At 41.5% G+C, this 19,902-nt stretch overlaps 2 long non-coding RNA genes across 4 annotated transcripts in view; one reads left to right on the forward strand and one right to left on the reverse strand.

The window, feature by feature from the left end:
* The window catches only part of LOC309634304, a 265,444-nt gene that overhangs the window by 68,104 nt on the left and 177,438 nt on the right, over positions 1-19,902 (forward strand). The window lies entirely within an intron of this gene.
* Positions 33-9,700, reverse strand: LOC309634315. Its single transcript, XR_014247972.1, has 2 exons — positions 9,636-9,700; positions 33-2,216 (listed from the first exon to the last, which is right to left on the reverse strand). It is a non-coding gene; the product is annotated as an uncharacterized lncRNA (long non-coding RNA).

Raw genomic sequence — 19,902 nt, forward strand, 5'->3', positions numbered from 1 at the left:
GTAGGTTTACTTATTTATTTTTTAAAAATAAATTATTTATTTTTGGCTGCATTGCGTCTTCGTTGCTGCGTGCGGGCTTTCTCTAGTTGCGGCGAGCTGGGGCTACTCTTCGTTGTGGTGCGCAGGCTTCTCATTGCGGTGGCTTCTCTTGTTGCTGAGCATGGGCTCTAGGCACGTGGGCTTCAGTAGTTGTGGCCCACGGGCTCTAGAGTGCAGGCTCAGTAGTTGTGGCACAGGAGCTTAGTTGCTCTGCGGCATGTGGGATCTTCCCAGACCAGGGCTCGAACTTGTGTCCCTTGCATTGGCAGGGAAGTCCCCACAGGTTTATTTTAAATAACAAGATCTCTAATAATTTTTAAACATTTCCCTTTATATACAACTTTTAAAAAACAATGTTATTTTATTTGTATTTGTATAGTATTTACACTCCTCTCACTGTTCATTTTAAATACAAAGCAGATATTGAGATATATAGAAACCTAAGCCATCTTTAAAGATGAGAAAATTCTTATTTATAAAGGGCTTTCTATTCTGATTTTATGATTTTCATAGTTATAACTAAACGGATATGTTACATGCCATGGTTACAAGTTTCAGACTTGTATCCATAACTTGATAAATTTTTACTTAGACATCGTAGTTATTGCAGTCTAGTCCCTGTGTTGCAATGTCCTTACTTATCTGACACTATGGCAATGACATTTTCTGGATTTACTGCTGGAGATACCTGTCCTCACAGTCCAGTTCTTAGAAAATTTTTAATATTCAAAAGGAGCTAATGAATGGGAGGCATCACGTTTGTTCTTTAAAAGATTTTAAATAAGAAATTAATCTATTAAACAATCTGCAAGGAAAGCTATCTCTCTTGGTGGTTTCCGTGTTCGTAAAATTCCCCAAATGTGCAGTTTTTCTTTGGTAATTTAATTTCTGCTGCAGATGTATATCCAATCTATTTGTGATTTATCACAGATTTTAATTTATAGTGAATGTGCTGGGCCAGATTTGCAGAGATAATTTTTTTCCTAACCTCATTCTAGTTTTAATGAATAATTCATTTTCTCCATTATTATTAATTTATCTTTGGATGTTAATGCTTTTGGACAATGACTAGCTTCAGAAAGTTCTTCTCCAGCTGTTATGTTGCAGACCTAACACACCTGGAACCTTCTCTTGCCAAAGTATCTTTATCTTAATTGAAAATTTTTTCTAGTCTTAAGACTTTGAGTCTCTCTACGTTAAGAATGAAGTTATAGAATCAAAGGTTTGAAAAGAATCTTAGAGGCAAATAAAGCATGTAATTTATTTGATTCATAAGTGTTACCTGTATTATACCTGGAATGTGATCATCTTAGCTCACTATGATCTTCTTCAGAGGTAAGGAACTTACTCCTCGTTACAGACACGACCATTCAGTCTTAATACTCCCAAAATAGAACTTGTGAGTCCTTGAGCAGGTTGCTTACCCTTATATGAGTTACAGTATTCTCATGTATATAGTGAAAACGTAATGCTTGCCCGGCCTACTTTAGAAAAAGACTGCATAGCCTGCTGATTGAGAGAAATGAGCTCTGTGGACAGATGGACCGGCGTTTAAGTCAGCTCTGCTACTTAGTACAGTGTTATTCTGGGAAAGTGACTTAACCTTTCTGAGCCTCAGTTTCCTCATCTAGACAATGGGGAAAATATTAAAACCAACCTATGGGGTTGTTATGAAGATGGAATTCAATCATGTATTTTCTTTTTTCTTATAGCTTCGATAATCTAATATATATATTTTTCCTTGTTTATTTTATATTTTTAACTTTTAATTTTATATTGGAGTATAGTTGATTAACAATGTTGTGATAGTTTCAGGTGTACAGCAAAGTGTTGATCATGTATTTTCTGTGCTTAGTGTAATGCTGGACATATTGTAAGTTTTCTCAATTAATTGTGGAATATTTATGCATCTATAGGTATATATTTGTGAAGATCAAATAAAATATACACAAAAGTGGTTTATAAGTGTTAAGGAGCTATTCATATGTGTTGACATCATTATTTGAGCATTTTAATATTTTTTCGAGCCTGGATCTTGAGTTACAAACCTTCCAGAACCTGAATGAAGCAACCACTGAGCCACAGGAAGGCCAATCCTTATCCACTTTCTGTCTCTGGCCCCAGGTAACACCTGCCAGCTATTATGCAGTCACTGTATTCCAGGTCCTGTGCTTCACCTACTTTTTTTTTTTTTTAAACATCTTTATTGAAGTATAATTGCCTTACAATGGTGTGTTAGCTTCTGCTTTATAACAAAGTGAATCAGTTATACATATACAATATGTTCCCATTTCTCTTCCCTCTTGCATCTCCCTCCCTCCCACCCTCCCCATCCCACCCCTCTAGGTGGTCACAAAGCACCGAGCTGATCTCCCTGTGCTATGCGGCTGCTTCCCACTAGCTATCTATTTTACATTTGGTAGTGTATATATGTCCATGACACTCTCTTACCCTGTCACATCTCACCCCACCCCCTCCCCATATCCTCAAGTCCATTCTCTAGTAGGTCTGTGTCTTTATTCCCGTCTTGCCACTAGGTTCTTCATGGCCTTTTTTTTTTTTTCCTTAGATTCCGTATATATGTGTTAGCATACTGTATTTGTTTTTCTCTTTCTGACTTACTTCACTCTGTATGACAGACTCTAACTCCATCCACCTCATTACAAATACCTCCATTTCATTTCTTTTTATGGCTGAGTAATATTCCATTGTATATATGTGCCACATCTTCTTTATCCATTCATCTGTCGATGGACATTTAGGTTGCTTCCATGTCCTGGCTATTGTAAATAGAGCTGCAATGAACATTTTGGTACATGACTCTTTTTGACCTATGGTTTTCTCAGGGTATATGCCCAGTAGTGGGATTGCTGGGTCGTATGGTAGTTCTATTTGTAGTTTTTTAAGGAACCTCCATACTGTTCTCCATAGTGGCTGTATCAATTTACATTCCCACCAACAGTGCAAGAGTGTTCCCTTTCCTCCACACCCTCTCCAGCATTTATTGTTTCTAGATTTTTTGATGATGGCCATTCTGACCAGTGTGAGATGATATCTCATTGTAGTTTTGATTTGCATTTCTCTAATGATTAATGATGTTGAGCATTCTTTCATGTGTCTGTAGGCCATCTGTATATCTTCTTTGGAGAAATGTCTATTTAGGTCTTCTGCCCATTTTTGGATTGGGTTGTTCGTTTTTTTGTTATTGAGCTGCATGAGCTGCTTGTAAATCTTGGAGATTAATCCTTTGTCAGTTGCTTCATTTGCAAATATTTTCTCCCATTCTGATGGTTGTCTTTTGGTCTTGTTTATGGTTTCCTTTGCTGTGCAAAAGCTTTTAAGTTTCATTAGGTCCCATTTGTTTATTTGTGTTCTTATTTCCATTTCTCTGGGAGCTGGGTCAAAAAAAATCTTGCTGTGATGTGTGTCATAGAGTGTTCTGCCTATGTTTTCCTCTAAGAGTTTGATAGTGTCTGCCCTTACACTTAGGTCTTTAATCCATTTTGAGTTTATTTTTGTGCATGGTGTCAGAGAGTGTTCTAATTTCATACTTTTACATGTACCTGTCCAATTTTCCCAGCACCACTTATTGAAGAGGCTGCCTTTTCTCCACTGTATATGCTTGCCTCCTTTATCAAAGATAAGGTGACCATATGTGTGTGCGTTTCTCTCTGGGCTTTCTATCCTGTTCCATTGATCTATATTTCTGTTTTTGTGCCAGTACCAAACTGTCTTGATTACTGAAGCTTTGTAATATAGTCTGAAGTCAGGGAGCCTGATTCCCCCAGCTCCATTTTTCGTTCTCAAGATTGCTTTGGCTATTCGGGGTCTTTTGTGTTTCCATACAAATTGTGAAATTTTTTGTTCTAGTTCTGTGAAAAATGCCAGTGGTAGTTTGATAGGGATTGCATTGAATCTGTAGATTGCTTTGGGTAGTAGAGTCATTTTCACAATGTTGATTCTTCCAATCCAGGAACATGGTATATCTCTCCATCTATTTGTATCATCTTTAATTTCTTTCATCAGTGTCTTATAATTTTCTGCATACAGGTCTTTTGTCTCCTTAGGTAGGTTTATTCCTAGATATTTTATTCTTTTTGTTGCAATGGTAAACGGGAGTGTTTTCTTAATTTCACTTTCAGATTTTTCGTCATTAGTGTATAGAAATGCAAGAGATTTCTGTGCATTAATTTTGTATCCTGCTACTTTACCAAATTCATTGATTAGCTCTAGGAGTTTTCTGGTAGCATCTTTAGGATTCTCTATGTATAGTATCATGTCATCTGCAAATAGTGACAGCTTTACTTCTTCTTTTCCGATTTGGATTCCTTTTATTTCTTTGTCTTCTCTGATTGCTGTGGCTAACACTTCCAAAACTATGTTGAATAATAGTGGTGAGAGTGGGCAACCTTGTCTTGTTCCTGATCTTAGTGGAAATGGATTCAGTTTTTCACCATTGAGGACAATGTTGGCTGTGGGTTTGTCATATCTGGCCTTTATTATGTTGAGGAAAGTTCCCTCTATGCCTACTTTCTGCAGGGCTTTTATCATAATGGGTGTTGAATTTTGTCGAAAGCTTTCTCTGCATCTATTGAGATGATCATATGGTTTTTCTCCTTCAATTTGTTAATATGGTGTATCACGTTGATTGATTTGCGTATATTGAAGAATCCTTGCATTCCTGGGATAAACCCCACTTGATCATGGTGTATGATCCTTTTAATGTGCTGTTGGATTCTGTTTGCTAGTATTTTGTTGAGGATTTTTGCATCTATGTTCATCAGTGATATTGGCCTGTAGTTTTCTTTCTTTGTGACATCTTTGTCTGGTTTTGGTATCAGGGTGATGGTGGCCTCGTAGAATGAGTTTGGGAGTGTTCCTCCCTCTGCAATATTTTGGAAGAGTTTGAGAAGGATAGGTGTTAGCTCTTCTCTAAATGTTTGATAGAATTCACCTGTGAAGCCATCTGGTCCTGGGCTTTTGTTTGTTGGAAGGTTTTTAATCACAGTTTCAATTTCAGTGCTTGTGATTGGTCTGTTCATATTTTCTATTTCTTCCTGGTTCAGTCTCGGCAGTTTGTGCATTTCTAAGAATCTGTCCATTTCTTCCAGGTTGTCCATTTTATTGGCATAGAGTTGCTTGTAGTAATCTCTCATGATCTTTTGTATTTCTGCAGTGTCAGTGGTTACTTCTCCTTTTTCATTTCTAATTCTATTGATTTGAGTCTTCTCCCTTTTTCTCTTGATGAGTCTGGCTAATGGTTTATCAATTTTGTTTATCTTTTCAAAGAACCAGCTTTTAGTTTCATTGATTTTTGCTATTGTTTCCTTCATTTCTTTTTCATTTATTTCTGACCTGATCTTTATAATTTCTTTCCTTCTGCTGGCTTTGGGGTTTTTTTGTTCTTCTTTCTCTAATTGCTTTAGGTGCAAGGTTAGGTTGTTTATTCGAGATGTTTCCTGTTTCTTGAGGTAGGCTTGTATTGCTATAAACTTCCCTCTTAGCACTGCTTTTGCTGCATCCCATAAGTTTCGGGTTGTTGTGTTTTCATTGTCATTTGTTTCTTGGTATTTTTTGATTTCCCCTTTGATTTCTTCAGTGATCACTTCGTTATTAAGTAGTGTATTGTGTAGCCTCCATGTGTTTGTATTTTTTATAGATCTTTTCCTGTAATTGATATCTAGTCTCATAGCGTTGTGGTCGGAAAAGATACTTGATATGATTTCAATTTTCTTAAATTTACCAAGGCTTGATTTGTGACCCAAGATATGATCTATCCTGGAGAATGTTCCATGAGCACTTGAGAAAAATGTGTATTCTGTTGTTTTTGGATGGAATGTCCTGTAAATATCAATTAAGTCCATCTTGTTTAATGTATCATTTAAAGCTTGTGTTTCCTTATTTATTTTCATTTTGGATGATCTGTCCATTGGTGAAAGTGGGGTGTTAAAGTCCCCTACTATGATTGTGTTGCTGTCGATTTCCCCTTTTATGGCTGTTAGTATTTGCCTTATGTATTGAGGTGCTCCTATGTTGGGTGCATAAATATTTACAATTGTTATATCTTCCTCTTGGATCGATCCCTTGATCATTATATAGTGTCCTTCTTTGTCTCTTGTAATAGTCTTTATTTTAAAGTCTATTTTGTCTCATATGAGAATTGCTACTCCAGCTTTCTTTTGATTTCCATTTGCATGGAATATCTTTTTCCATCCCCTCACTTTCAGTCTGTATGTGTCTCTAGGTCTGAAGTGGGTCTCTTGTAGACAGCATATATACGGGTCTTGTTTTTGTATCCATTCAGCCAGTCTGTGTCTTTTGGTGGGAGCGTTTAATCCATTTACATTTAAGGTAATTATTGATATGTATGTTCCTATTCCCATTTTCTTAAATGTTTTGTCATTTGTTATTGTAGGTGTTTTCCTTCTCTTGTGTTTCTTGCCTAGAGAAGTTCCTTTAGCATTTGTTGTAAAGCTGGTTTGGTGGTGCTGAACTCTCTCAGCTTTTGCTTGTCTGTAAAGGTTTTAATTTCTCCATCACATCTGAATGAGATCCTTGCTGGGTAGAGTAATCTTGGTTGTAGGTTTTTCTCCTTCATCACTTTAATTATATCCTGCCACTCCCTTCTGGCTTGCAGAGTTTCTGCTGAAAGATCAGCTGTTAACCTTATGGGGATTCCCTTGTGTGTTATTTGTTGTTTTTCCCTTGCTGCCTTTAATATGTTTTCCTTATATTTAATTTTTGACAGTTTGATTAATATGTGTCTTGGCGTGTTTCTCCTTGGGTTTATCCTGTATGGGACTCTCTGTGCTTCCAGGACTTGATTAACTATTTCCTTTCCCATATTAGGGAAGTTTTCAACTATAATCTCTTCAAATATTTTCTCAGTCCCTTTCTTTTTCTCTTCTTCTTCTGGGACCCCTATAATTCGAATGTTGGTGCGTTTAATGTTGTCCCAGAGGTCTCTGAGACTGTCCTCAGTTCTTTTCATTCTTTTTTCTTTATCCTGCTCTGCAGTAGTTATTTCCACCATTTTATCTTCCAGGTCACTTATCCTTTCTTCTGCCCCAGTTATTCTGCTATTGATCCCATCTAGAGTATTTTTAATTTCATTTATTGTGTTTTTCATCATTGCTTGGTTCCTCTTTAGTTCTTCTACGTCCTTGTTAAATGTTTCTTGCATTTTGTCTATTCTATTTCCAAGATTTTGGATCATCCTTACTATCATTATTCTGAATTCTTTTTCAGGTAGACTACCTATTTCCTCTTCATTTGTTAAGTCTAGTGTGTTTTGACCCTGCTCCTTCATCTGCTGTGTGTTTTTCTGTCGTCTCATTTTGCTTATCTTACTGTGTTTGGGGTCTCCTTATCACAGGTTGCAGGTTCGTAGTTCCCGTTGTTTTTGGTATCTGTCCCCAGTGGCTAAGGTTGGTTCAGTGGGTTGTGTAGGTTTCCTGGTGGAGGAAACTAGTGCCTGAGCTCTGGTGGATGAGGCTGGATCTTGTCTTTCTGGTGGGCACGTCCAGGTCTGGTGGTGTATTTTGGGGTGTCTGTGGCCTTATTATGATTTTAGGCAGCCTCTCTGCTAATGGATGGGGCTGTGTTCCTGTCTTGCTAGTTGTTTGGCATAGGGTGTTCAGCACTGTAGCTTGCTGGTCATTGAGTGATGCTGGGTCTTGATGTTGAGATGGAGATCTCTGAGAGATTTTTGCCGTTTGGTATTACGTGGAGCTGGGAGGTCTCTTGTGGACCAGTGTCCTGAAGTTGGCTCTCCCACCTCCGAGGTACGGCCCTGATGCCTGGCTGAAGCACCAAGAGCCTTTCGTCCACACGGCTCAGAGTAAAAGGGAGAAAAAATAGAAAGAAAGAAAGAAAGAAAGAGGCTATAATATAGTGATGTAAAATAAAGCTATTATAAAGCAAAGCTATACAGACAAAATCTCCCCCAGAAGCATATACATATACACTCACAAAAAAAAAGGAAAAGGGGAAAAATTAATATATCCTGCTCCCAAAGTCCACCTCCTGAATTTGGGATGATTCGTTGTCTATTCAGGTATTCAGCAGATGCAGGCACATCAAGTTGTTTGTGGAGTTTTAATCCGCTGCTTCTGAGGCTGCTGGGAGAGATTTCCCCTTCTCTTCCCTGTTCGCACAGCTCCTGGGGATCAGCTTTGGATTTGGACCCGCCTCTGCGTGTAGGTCGCCTGAGGGCGTCTGTTCCCCACCCAGTCAGGACGGGGTTAAAGGAGCAGCTGCTTGGGGGCTCTGGCTCACCCAGGCCGTGGGGAGGGAGGGGTACAGAGGAGGCGGGGCGAGCCTGCGGCGTCAGAGGCGTTGTGACGTTGCAGCAGCCTGAGGCGCGCAGTGCGTTCTCCCGGGGAAGTTGTCCCCGGATCACGGGACCCTGGCAGTGGCGGGCGGCACAGGCTACCAGGAGGGGCGGTGTGGAGAGTGACCTGTGCTCACACACAGGCTTTTTGGAGGTGGCAGCAGCAGCCCCAGCGTCTCACGCCCGTCTCTGGGGTCCGCGCTGATAGCCGCGGCTCGCGCCAGTCTCTGGAGTTCGTTTAGGCGGTGCTCTGAATCCCCTCTCCTTGCGCGCCGCGAAACAAAGAGGCAAGAAAAAGTCTCTTGCCTCTTCGGCAGCTGCATACTTTTTCCTGGTCTCCCTCCCAGCCAGCTGTGGTGCGCTAACCCCTTCAGGCTGTGTTCACGCCGCCAACCCCAGTCCTCTCCCTGCGATCCGACCGAAGCCCGAGCCTCAGCTCCCAGCCCCGCCCGCCCCGGCGGGTGAGCAGACAAGCCTCTCGGGCTGGTGAGCGCTGCTCGGCACCGAGCCTCTGTGCGGGAATCTCTCCGTATTTCCCTCTGCGCCCCTGTTGCTGTGGGATCCACGCTGTTAGCCGCGGCTCGCGCCCGTCTCTGAAGTTCGTTTAGGCGGCGCTCTGAATCCCCTCTCCTTGCGCACCAGGAAACAGGGAAGAAAAAGTCTCTTGCCTCTTCGGCAGCTGCAGACTTTTTCCCGGACTCCCGCCCGGCTAGCTGTGGTGCACTAACCCCTTCAGGCTGTGTTCACGCCACCAACCCCAGTCCTCTCCCTGCGATCTGACCGAAGCCCGAGCCTCAGCTCCCAGCCCCGCCCGCCCCGGCGGGTGAGCAGACAAGCCTCTCGGGCTGGTGAGTGCTGGTCAGCGCCGAGCTTCCGTGTGGGAAGTGCGGGAATCTCTCCGCTTTGCCCTCCACACCCCTGTGGCTGCGCTCTCCTCTGTGGCTCCGAAGCTTCCCCCCTCTGCCACCCGCAGTCTCTGCCCGCGAAGGGGCTTCCTAGTGCGTGGAAATCTTTCCTCCTTCACAGCTCCCTCCCAGTGGTGCAGGTGCCGTCCCTATTCTTTTGTCTCTGTTATTTCTTTTTTCTTTTGCCCTACCCAAGTATGGGGGGAGTTTCTTGCCTTTTGGGAGGTCTGACGTTTTCTGCCAGCGTTCAGTGGGTGTTCTGTAGGAGCAGTTCCACGTGTAGATGTATTTCTACTGTATCTGTGGGAAGGAAGGTGATCTCCGCGTCTTACTCTTCCGCCATCTTCTCTCCTCTCCACCTACTTTATAATTAACCCTCCTAACAATCCTCCAAGGTAGGTGCGATGATTCACATTCTATAATATAAAATAAATATAATAACTTGTTTAAGGTTTGTCTTAAACAGCTCTAAACTTGGAGAATTAAACCCAAAACCCAAGTTTATATTGTTTTAAAGTACATGGTGGGGAGACCTTCAAGTTGGCTGAGGAGTAAGACGTGGAAATCACCTTCCTCCCCACTAATATGTCAGAAATACATCTACATGTGGGACAACTCCTACAGAACACCTACTGAACGCTGGCAGAAGACCTCAGACTTCCCAAAAGGCAAGAAACTCCCCACATACCTGGGTAGGGCAAAAGAAAAAAGAAAAAACAGAGACAAAAGAATAGGGATGGGACCTGCACCTCTGGGAGGGAGTTGTGAAGGAGGAAACGTTTCCACACACTAGGAAGCCCCTTCAATGGCAGAGATGGGGGTGGCGTGGGGCAAGCTTTGGAGCCATGGAGGAGAGAGCAGCGATAGGGGTGCAAAGGGCAAAGTGGAGAGATTCCAACACAGAAGATCTGTGCTGACCAGCAGTCACCAGCCTGAGACACTTGTCTGCTCATGCTGGGCGGGTTGGGGCTGGGAGCTGAGGCTTGGGCTTCGGAGGTCGGATCCCAGGGAGAGGACTGGGGTTGGCTGCGAGAACACAGCCTGAAGGAACCTAGTGCACCACAGCTAGCCGGGAGGGAGTCTGGGAAAAAGTCTGGAACTGCCTAAGAGGCAAGAGACCATTGTTTCGGGGTGCGTGAGGAGAGGGGATTCAGAGCACTGCCTAAACGAGCTCCAGAGATGGGCGCGAGCTGAGGCTATCAGTGTGGACCCTGGAGATGGACATGAAATGCTAAGGCTGCTGCTGCAGCCACCAAGAAGCCTGTGTGCAAGCACAGGTCACTATCCACACCTCCCCTCCTGGGAGGCTGTGCAGCCCACCACTGCCAGGGTCCCGTGATCCAGGGACAACTTCCCCTGGAGAGCACACGGTATGCCTCAGGCTGTTGCAGTGTCACGCCAGTCTCTGTGGCCACAGGCTTGTCCCTCATTCCAATTATGACTACCGTACCTCTCCCTCTCCCCAGCCTGAGAGAGCAAGAGAGCCCTAATCAGCCGCTGCTTTAACCCCCTCCTGTCTGGGCAGAAAACAGATGCCTGAGGGCGACCTACACGCAGAGGTGAGGCCAAAACCAAAGCTGAACCCCAGAGCTGTGTGAACAAAGAAGAGAAAGGGATATATCACCGTGCAGCCTCAGGAGCAGCGGATTAAATCCCCACAATCAACTTGATGCACGCTACATCTGTGGAATACATGAAGAGACAATGAATGTTCCCAAAATTGAGGCAGTGAACTTTGAGAGCAACTGTAGACTTGGGGTTTGCTGTCTGTGACTGATTTGTTCCTGATTTTTATGTTTATCTTAGTTTAGTTTTTAGTGCTTGTTATCAGTGGTGGATTTGTTTATTGGTTTGGTTGCTCTCTCTTCTTTTTCTTTTATTTTTTTAAAATTTATTTTATTTTTATTTATTTATTTTCTTCTTTTTTTTCTTCTTTTTCTTCTGAGCTGTGTGGCTGATAGGGTCTTGGTGCTCTGGCTGGGTGTCAGGTCTGAGCCTCCGAGGTGGGAGAGCCGAGTCCAGGACACTGGACCACCAGAGACCTCCCAGCCCCATGTAATATCAATCGGTGGGGGCTCTCCCAGAGATCTTCGTCTTAACATTAAGACCCAGCTCCACCCAATGTCCAGAAAGCTCCAGTGCTGGACGCCCCGTGTCAGACAACTAGCAAGACAGGGACACAACCCCCCACATTAGCAGAGAAGCTGCCTAAAATCATACTAAGTTCACAGACACCCAAAAACACACCACCGGACATGGCCCTGACCACCAGAAAGACAAGATTCAGCCCCACCTACCAGAACACAGGCAGCAGTCCCCTCCACCAGGAAGTCTACACAAGCCAGTGAACCAACCTCACCCACTGCGGGCAGACACCAAAAACAATGGGAATTACGAACCTGCAGCCTGTGAAAAGGAGACCCCAGACACAGTAAGTTAAACAAAATGAGAAGACAGAGAAATATGCAGCAGATGAAGGAGCAAGGTAAAAACCCTCCAGACCAAACAAATAAAGAGGAACTAGGCAGTCTACCTGAAAAAGAATTCAGAATAATGATAGTAGAGATGATCCAAAATCATGGAAATAGAATGGAGAAAATACAAGAAATGTTTCACAAGGACCTAGAAGAACTAAAGAGCAAACAAACAATGATGAACAACACAATAAATGAAATTAAAAATACCCTAGAAGGGATCAATAGCAGAATAACTGAGGCAGAAGAATGGATAAGTGACCTGGAAGATAGAATAGTGGAAATAACTACTGCAGAGCAGAGTAAAGAAAAAAGAATGAAAAGAGCTGAGGACAGTCTCAGAGACCTCTGGGACAACATTAAACGTGCCAACATTCAAATTATAGGGGTCCCAGAAGAAGAAGAGAAAAAGAAATGGTCTGAGAAAATATTTGAAGAGATTATAGTTGAAAACTTCCCTAATATGGGAAAGGAAATGGTTAATCAAGTCCTGGAAGCACAGAGAGTCCCATACAGGATAAATCCAAGGAGAAACACGGCAAGACACATATTAATCAAACTATCAAAAATTAAATATAAAGAAAACATATTAAAAGCAGCAAGGGAAAAACAACAAATAACACACAAGGGAATCCCCATAAGGTTAACAGCTGATCTTTCAGCAGAAACTCTGCAAGCCAGAAGGGAGTGGCAGGACATATTTAAAGTGATGAAGGAGAAAAACCTACAACCAAGATTACTCTACCCAGCAAGGATCTCATTCAGATGTGATGGAGAAATTAAAACCTTTACAGACAAGCAAAAGCTGAGAGAGTTCAGCACCACCAAACCAGCTTTACAACAAATGCTAAAGGAACTTCTCTAGGCAAGAAACACAAGAGAAGGAAAACACCTACAATAACAAATGACAAAACATTTAAGAAAATGGGAATAGGAACATACATATCAATAATTACCTTAAATGTAAATGGATTAAACGCTCCCACCAAAAGACACAGACTGGCTGAATGGATACAAAAACAAGACCTGTATATATGCTGTCTACAAGAGACCCACTTCAGACCTAGGGACACATACAGACTGAAAGTGAGGGGATGGAAAAAGATATTCCATGCAAATGGAAATCAAAAGAAAGCTGGAGTAGTAGTTCTCATATCAGACAAAATAGACTTTAAAATAAAGACTATTACAAGAGACAAAGAAGGACACTACATAACGATCAAGGGATAAATCCAAGAAAAGAAATAACAATTGTGAATATTTATGCACCCAACATAGGAGCACCTCAATACATAAGGCAAATGCTAAAAGCCATAAAAGGGGAAATCGACATAAATGCAATAATAGTAGGGGTCTTTAATACCCCACTTTCACCAATGGACAGATTATCAAAAATGAAAATAAATAAGGAAACACAAGCTTTAAATGACACATTAGACAAGATGGACTTAATTGATATTTATAGGACATTCCATCCAAAAACAAGAGAATACACTTTCTTCTCAAGTGCTCATGGAACATTCTGCAGGATACATCACGTCTTGGGTCACAAATCAAGCCTTTGTAATTTAAGAAAATTGAAATTGTATCAGCTATCTTTTCCGACCACAACGCTCTGAGACTAGATATCAATTACAGGAAAAAATCTGTAAAAAATACAAACACATGGAGACTAAACAATACACTACTAAATAACCAAGAGATCACTGAAGAAATCAAAGAGGAAATCAAAAAATACCAAGAAACAAATGACAATGAAAACACGACAACCCGAAACTTATGGGATGCAGCAAAAGCAGTTCTAATAGGGAAGTGTATACCAATACAATCCTACCTCAAGAAACAAGAAACATCTCAAATAAACAACCTAACCTTACACCTAAAGCAATTAGAGAAAGAAGAACAAAAAACCCCCAAAGTTAGTAGAAGGAAAGAAATCATAAAGATCAGATCAGAAATAAATGAAAAACAAATGAAGGAAATGATAGCAAAGATCAATAAAACTAAAAGCTGGTTCTTTGAGAAGATAAACAAAATTGATAAACCATTAGCCAGACTCATCAAGAAAAAAATGGAGAAGACTCAAATCAATAGAATTAGAAATGAAAAAGGAGAAGTAACCACTGACACTGCAGAAATACAAAGGATCATGAGAGATTACTACAAGCAACTATAGGCCAATAAAATGGACAACCTGGAAGAAATGGACAAATTCTTAGAAAAGCACAACCTTCCGAGACTGAACCAGGAAGAAATAGAAAATATAAACAGAGCAATCACAAGCACTGCAATTGAGACTGTGATTAAAAATCTTCCAACAAACAAAAGCTCAGGACCAGATGGCTTCACAGGCGAATTCTACCAAACATTTAGAGAAGAGCTAACACCTATCCTTCTCAAACTCTTCCAAAATATAGCAGAGGGAGGAACACTCCCAAACTTATTCTACGAGGCCACCATCACCCTGATACGAAAACCAGACAAAGATGTCACAAAGAAAGAAAACTACAGGCCAATATCACTAATGAACATAGATGCAGAAATCTTCAACAAAATGCTAACAAACAGAATCCAACAGCACATTAAAAGGATCATAGACCATGATCAAGTGGGGATTATCCCAGGAATGCAAGGATTCTTCAATATACAGAAATCAATCAATTTGTTACACCATATTAACAAATTCAAGGATAAAAACCATATGATCATCTCAGATGCAGAAAAAGCTTTTGACAAAATTCAACACCCATTTATGATAAAAATTCTCCCGAAAGTAGGCATAGAGGGAACTTACTTCAACATAATAAAGGCCATATGTGACAGACCCACAGCCAACATCATTCTCAATGGTGAAAAACTGAAACCATTTCCTCTAAAATCAGGAATAAGACAAGGTTGCCCACTCTCACCACTGCTATTCAACATAGTTTTGGAAGTTTTAGCCATGACAATCAGAGAAGAAAAAGAAATAAAAGGAATCCAAATTGGAAAAGAAAAAGTAAAACTGTCACTGTTTGCAGATGACATGATAGTATACATAGAGAATCCTAAAGATGCTACCAGAAAACTACTAGAGCCAATCAATGAATTTGGTAAAGTAGCAGGATACAAAATTAATGCACAGAAATCTCTTGCATTCTTATACACTAATGATGAAAAATCTGAAAGAGAAGTTAAGGAAACACTTCAATTTACCATTGTAATCAAAAGAATAAAATACCTAGGTATAAACCTACCTAAGGAGACAAAAGACCTGTATGCAGAAAATTATAAGACACTGATGAAAGAAATTAAAGATGATACAAACAGATGGAGAGATATACCATGTTCTTGGATTGGAAGAGTCAACATTGTGAAAATGACTATACTACCAAAAGCAATCTACAGATTCAGTGCAATCCCTATTAAGCCACCAATGGCATTTTTCACAGAACTAGAACAAAAATTTTCACAATTTGTATGGAAACACAAAAGACCCCAATAGCCAAAGCAATCTTGAGAAAGAAAAACGGAGCTGGAGGAATGAGGCTCCCAGACTTCAGACTATACTGCAAAGCTACAGTAATCAAGGCAGTATTGTACTGGCACAAAAACAGAAATATAGATCAATGGAACAGGATAGAAAGCCCAGAGATAAACCCACGCACCTATGGTCACCTTATCTTTGATAAAGGATGCAAGAATATACAATGGAGAAAAGATAGCCTCTTCAGTAAATGGTGCTGGGAAAACTGGACAGATACATGTAAAACAATGAAATTAGAGCACTTCCTAACACCGTATAGAAAAATAAGCTAAAAATGGATTAAAGACCTAAATGTAAGGCCAGACACTATCAAACTCTTAGAGGAAAACATAGGCAGAACACTCTGTGACATAAATCACAGCAAGATCCTTTTTGACCCACCTCCTAGAGAAATGGAAATAAAAACAAAAATAAACAAATGGGACCTAATGAAACTTAAAAGCTTTTGCACAGCAAAGGAAACCATAAACAAGACAAAAAGACAGCCCTCAAATGGGAGAAAATATTTGCTAACCAATCAAGTGACAAAGGATTAATCTCCCAAATATACAAGCAGCTCATGCAGCTCAATATCAAAAAAAACAAACAACCCAATCCAAAAATGGGCAGAAACCCTAAATAGACATTTCTCCAAAGATGATATACAGATTACCAACAAACACATGGAAGGATGCTCAACATCACTAATCATGAGAGAAAAGCAAATCAAAACTGCAATGTGGTATCACCTCACACCAGTCAGAATGGACATCATCAAAAAATCTGCAAACAATAAATGCTGGAGAGGGTGTGGAGAAAAGGGAACCCTCTTGCACTGTTGGTGGGAATGTAAATTGATACAGCCACTATGGAGAACAGTATGGAGGTTTCTTAAAAAGCTAAAAATAGAACTACCATATGACCCAGCAATCCCACTACTGGGCATATACCCTGAGAAAACCATAATTCAAAAAGAGACATGTACCACAATGTTCATTGCAGCACTGTTTACAATAGCCAGGACATGGAAACAACCTAAGTGTCCATCGACAGATGAATGGATGAAGGAGTTGTGGCACATATATACAATGGAATATTACTCAGCCATAAAAAAAATGAAATTGATTTATTTGTAGTGAGGTGGATGGACCTAGAGCCTGTTATACAGCGTGAAGTAAGTCAGAAAGAGAAAAACAAATACTGTATGCTAACACATATATATGGAATCTAAAAAAAAAAATAAAGAGGTTCTGAAGAACCTAGGGGCAGGACAGGAATAAAGACGCAGACGTAGAAAATGGACTTGAGAACACTGGGAGGAGGAAGGGTAAGCTGGGACGAAGTGAGAGAGTGGCATGGACATATATACACTACCAAATGTAAAATAGATAGCTAGTGGGAAGCAGCTGCGTAGCACAGGGAGATCAGCTCGGTGCTTTGTGACCACCTAGAGGGGAAAGGTAGGGAGGGTGGGAAGGAGGTGCAGGAGGGAGAGGATATGGGGATATATGTGTACATATAGCTGATTCACTTTGTTATACAGCAGAAACTAACACAACATTGTAAAGCAATTATACCCCAATAAAGATGGTTAAAAAATTAAAAAAAATAAAGTGCATGTACTTTTCACTATAGCATGTCTTCAGTGGGAGTATAACAGTAATTGTGAGTCAGACAGATTTATACCTTGTCCTGGATCTGCCACTCACAAGCCCTGTGTTCTCAGGGAACTTGTTTTACTACTCGATCCTGGGTTTCTTCATCTGTAAAAGAGCAGTAGGTACCCCACGGGAATGTTGTATGTATTAAATTAGAAAGCATATAGTAAGTGACAGTAAATAATAGCTGTCCATATTTTGTCTTCTGGTGCATTCCATCTCCCAAGGGGGTGCTGCAGAGCTGCTCCTCCCTTTCCAGGCCAGCAGGGGGCAGTAGAGACCATAAAGGATATGACCAAACCAGGGCTCTAGCCTTAAACAGGCCCCAACTGGTATCCACCTAGCAGTCTAGGCAACCCCGTGTCAGATCAAGTTAGTGGTCTTCGATTCTGGCCCTTAGAGGGAAAAAGAAGGAAAAAAACCCTGTTGTTATACACAAGAAATAGACAAAACCACCACAGCAATCATAATCCCTAGCGTTTGCATAGGACTCAGAATAGATGGTTTTATATTCTACATGAAGCCATTCACAGTTGGCCCGTGTTAGCAGTTTCATTAACCTCATGAAGACATTAATATCATTAGGAAAACAGAAGGAGAATACCCCCAACTCCTCCATTTGACCCAATTAGCAGAGCAGTGCAGCACAAAGGGGGTCCACGCCATGCCTGTCTGTGCTCGCGCCCGCAGCCGTTGTGTTCCCCGGTAGATTACCACTCGTTGGAGTCATTAAATTAGCCTCATTTGTGATATGGAGGCATCCTTCCCAAAATAGGTTGCTTTCAAGAAAAGAATATTGGTAAGTGATAATGATGATAAATTAACACAAGATGATACAGTAAATGCAAGACAGATTGAACCAAACATTGATAGATGGAGTGGGGGTGCTATACCTCAGTTGCTTTGAAATGTTATTTATTCTTTCTTCATTTCTTATGACAACCCCATGAGATCCTTATTATTTTTATTTTTACTCTGGCTTCTCTGGCTTGCTCCCACTTGCTGTCAGGAGCCCCTGCAAAGTCCTCTATGTTTTTCTGGTAGTTCTCCAAGGTGGCAGTGGTGTGGGGTGTCCTACATGCTCCGTGAACAATTACAACTGGTTTCCACATGGCACGTGCAGTGTTATTCCCCTTTCTTCTGCTCTCATATCCCCATATGCCAGGGGAGTTACTCCCACTGGCCACAGTTCCCTCTGCTCTGTAACATGGCTGCTTGCTGCTGGTTATTACTGTGGGTGCTCGCCAGCTCTGGAGGTGCCATACTGTGGTGTTTATGTTCAAGTGTATATGTGAAAGTGGTACCTCATTCTTTTTTAAAAAAAATCACATCCTCTTACACATTGTCAACATGGTACCAAGAGGCCCCTGGATTCTTTATGAAAACAGACATCTTTTGGTCCATCCTGCCAATTTCTTATCCTTCCAGATTGAGCTTAGATAGCCTGTTTTCCAGGAAGTCTTCCCCAAATCCCAGGTTGCTCTGTGAGCATCCCCCACCTCTCTGATCCCAAAGCACCTTGCTTACCACTGTTTCAGCACTATACATCCACCAAAGCCTAGCGGCACAGATGACATGTGACTCCTTATTCATTTTTGTATCCCCAGCACCTGGAACAGTGCCTGGTCCATGCTTATGGAGTGAACCTAATCTCCTCTTTGGTTTTGCTCCTGGTCTTGTTCCCACCACCCTTTTAACTTTCTCTAATCAGCTCTCTTGCTTCCCTTCTTTGGCATCATACCTTGAGTACCTCTTTTTCCTTAGGCCTCTGGATTAGTGGTCTGATTTTCAATGGTCCACCGGGTTTTTATCTATCTATCTATCTATCTATTTATTTATTTATGGCTGCATTGGGTCTTCATTTCTGCACGTGGGCTTTCTCTAGTTGCAGCAAGCAGGGGCTACTCTTCGTTGCAGTGTGCGGGCTTCTCATTGTGGTGGATTCTCTTGTTGCGAAGCACGGGCTCTAGGCTCTCAGGCTTCAGTAGTTGCGGTGTGTGGGCTGAGTAGTTGTGGCTCGCGGGCTCTAGAGCGCAGGCTCAGTAGTTGTGGCGCACGGACTCAGTTGTTCCACGGCATGTGGGATCTTCCCAGACCAGGGCTCAAAGCTGTGTCCCCTGCATTGGCAGATGGATTCTTAACCACTGTGCCGCCAGGGAAGTCCTGGTCTACCAGGTTATGAACCAATACTTTCTTTTGATGTTGCATTAGTTCCCTGAGGCTGCTGTAACAAAGCACAACAAGCTCAGCGGCTGAAACACCAGAGATTTATTATCTCACAGTCTGGAGGCTAGAAGTCAGAAATCAAAGTTCAGTAGGGTAGGTTCCTTCTGAGGGCTCTGAGGGAGAATGTGTTCCATGCCACTTTCCTAGCTTCCAGCCTCAGGCATTCCATAGTTTGTAGATGGTGTTTTCTCTGTCCTCACATCATCTTCCCTCTGTAAATGTTAGTCTCTGTGTCCAAATTTCCCCTTTTTAGAAGGACACCAGTCATATTGTATTAGCCCCTTCCTTCCCTCAATGACTTTGTCTTAACTTGATCATCTGCAACTATTCAATACTTTCCATGAGGTCACATTCACAGGTACTGGAGGTTAGGACTTCAGTGTCATTTTGGGAGACACAATTCACCCATAATGGCTGCCTCATCTGCTAACACCTCAAGAGTAGATAGCACCATAGCTGCCCTAGGTTTGGCCAAAGCTTCCCATAGCAGCTTCTCTTTTCCAGGAGGCAGTTCACACAGTGTCTCATAGTTGCCAGCTCGCTTTCCTTTTCTACCTTCTCAAGGAGAGCACAGAGCTCAGACTAGCACCTGTTTCTTATTTTTCACTCTTAAAGTGAACTGGGCATTTATTTTGGGAGGTGAAAAAAATTGCCTATGCTAATCAGCATTGGCACCCAGCCAATTAAACTTAGTAGTATCTTGTGCTGTTCAGGGTGTCTGCCCTTATAGCCCATTTGTGGGACAACAGTGTATTATTAACTG

This window comes from Balaenoptera borealis, assembly GCF_965194805.1.
Source record: "Balaenoptera borealis genome assembly, chromosome: 8".
In the NCBI taxonomy this organism is placed as follows: Eukaryota; Metazoa; Chordata; class Mammalia; order Artiodactyla; family Balaenopteridae; genus Balaenoptera; species Balaenoptera borealis.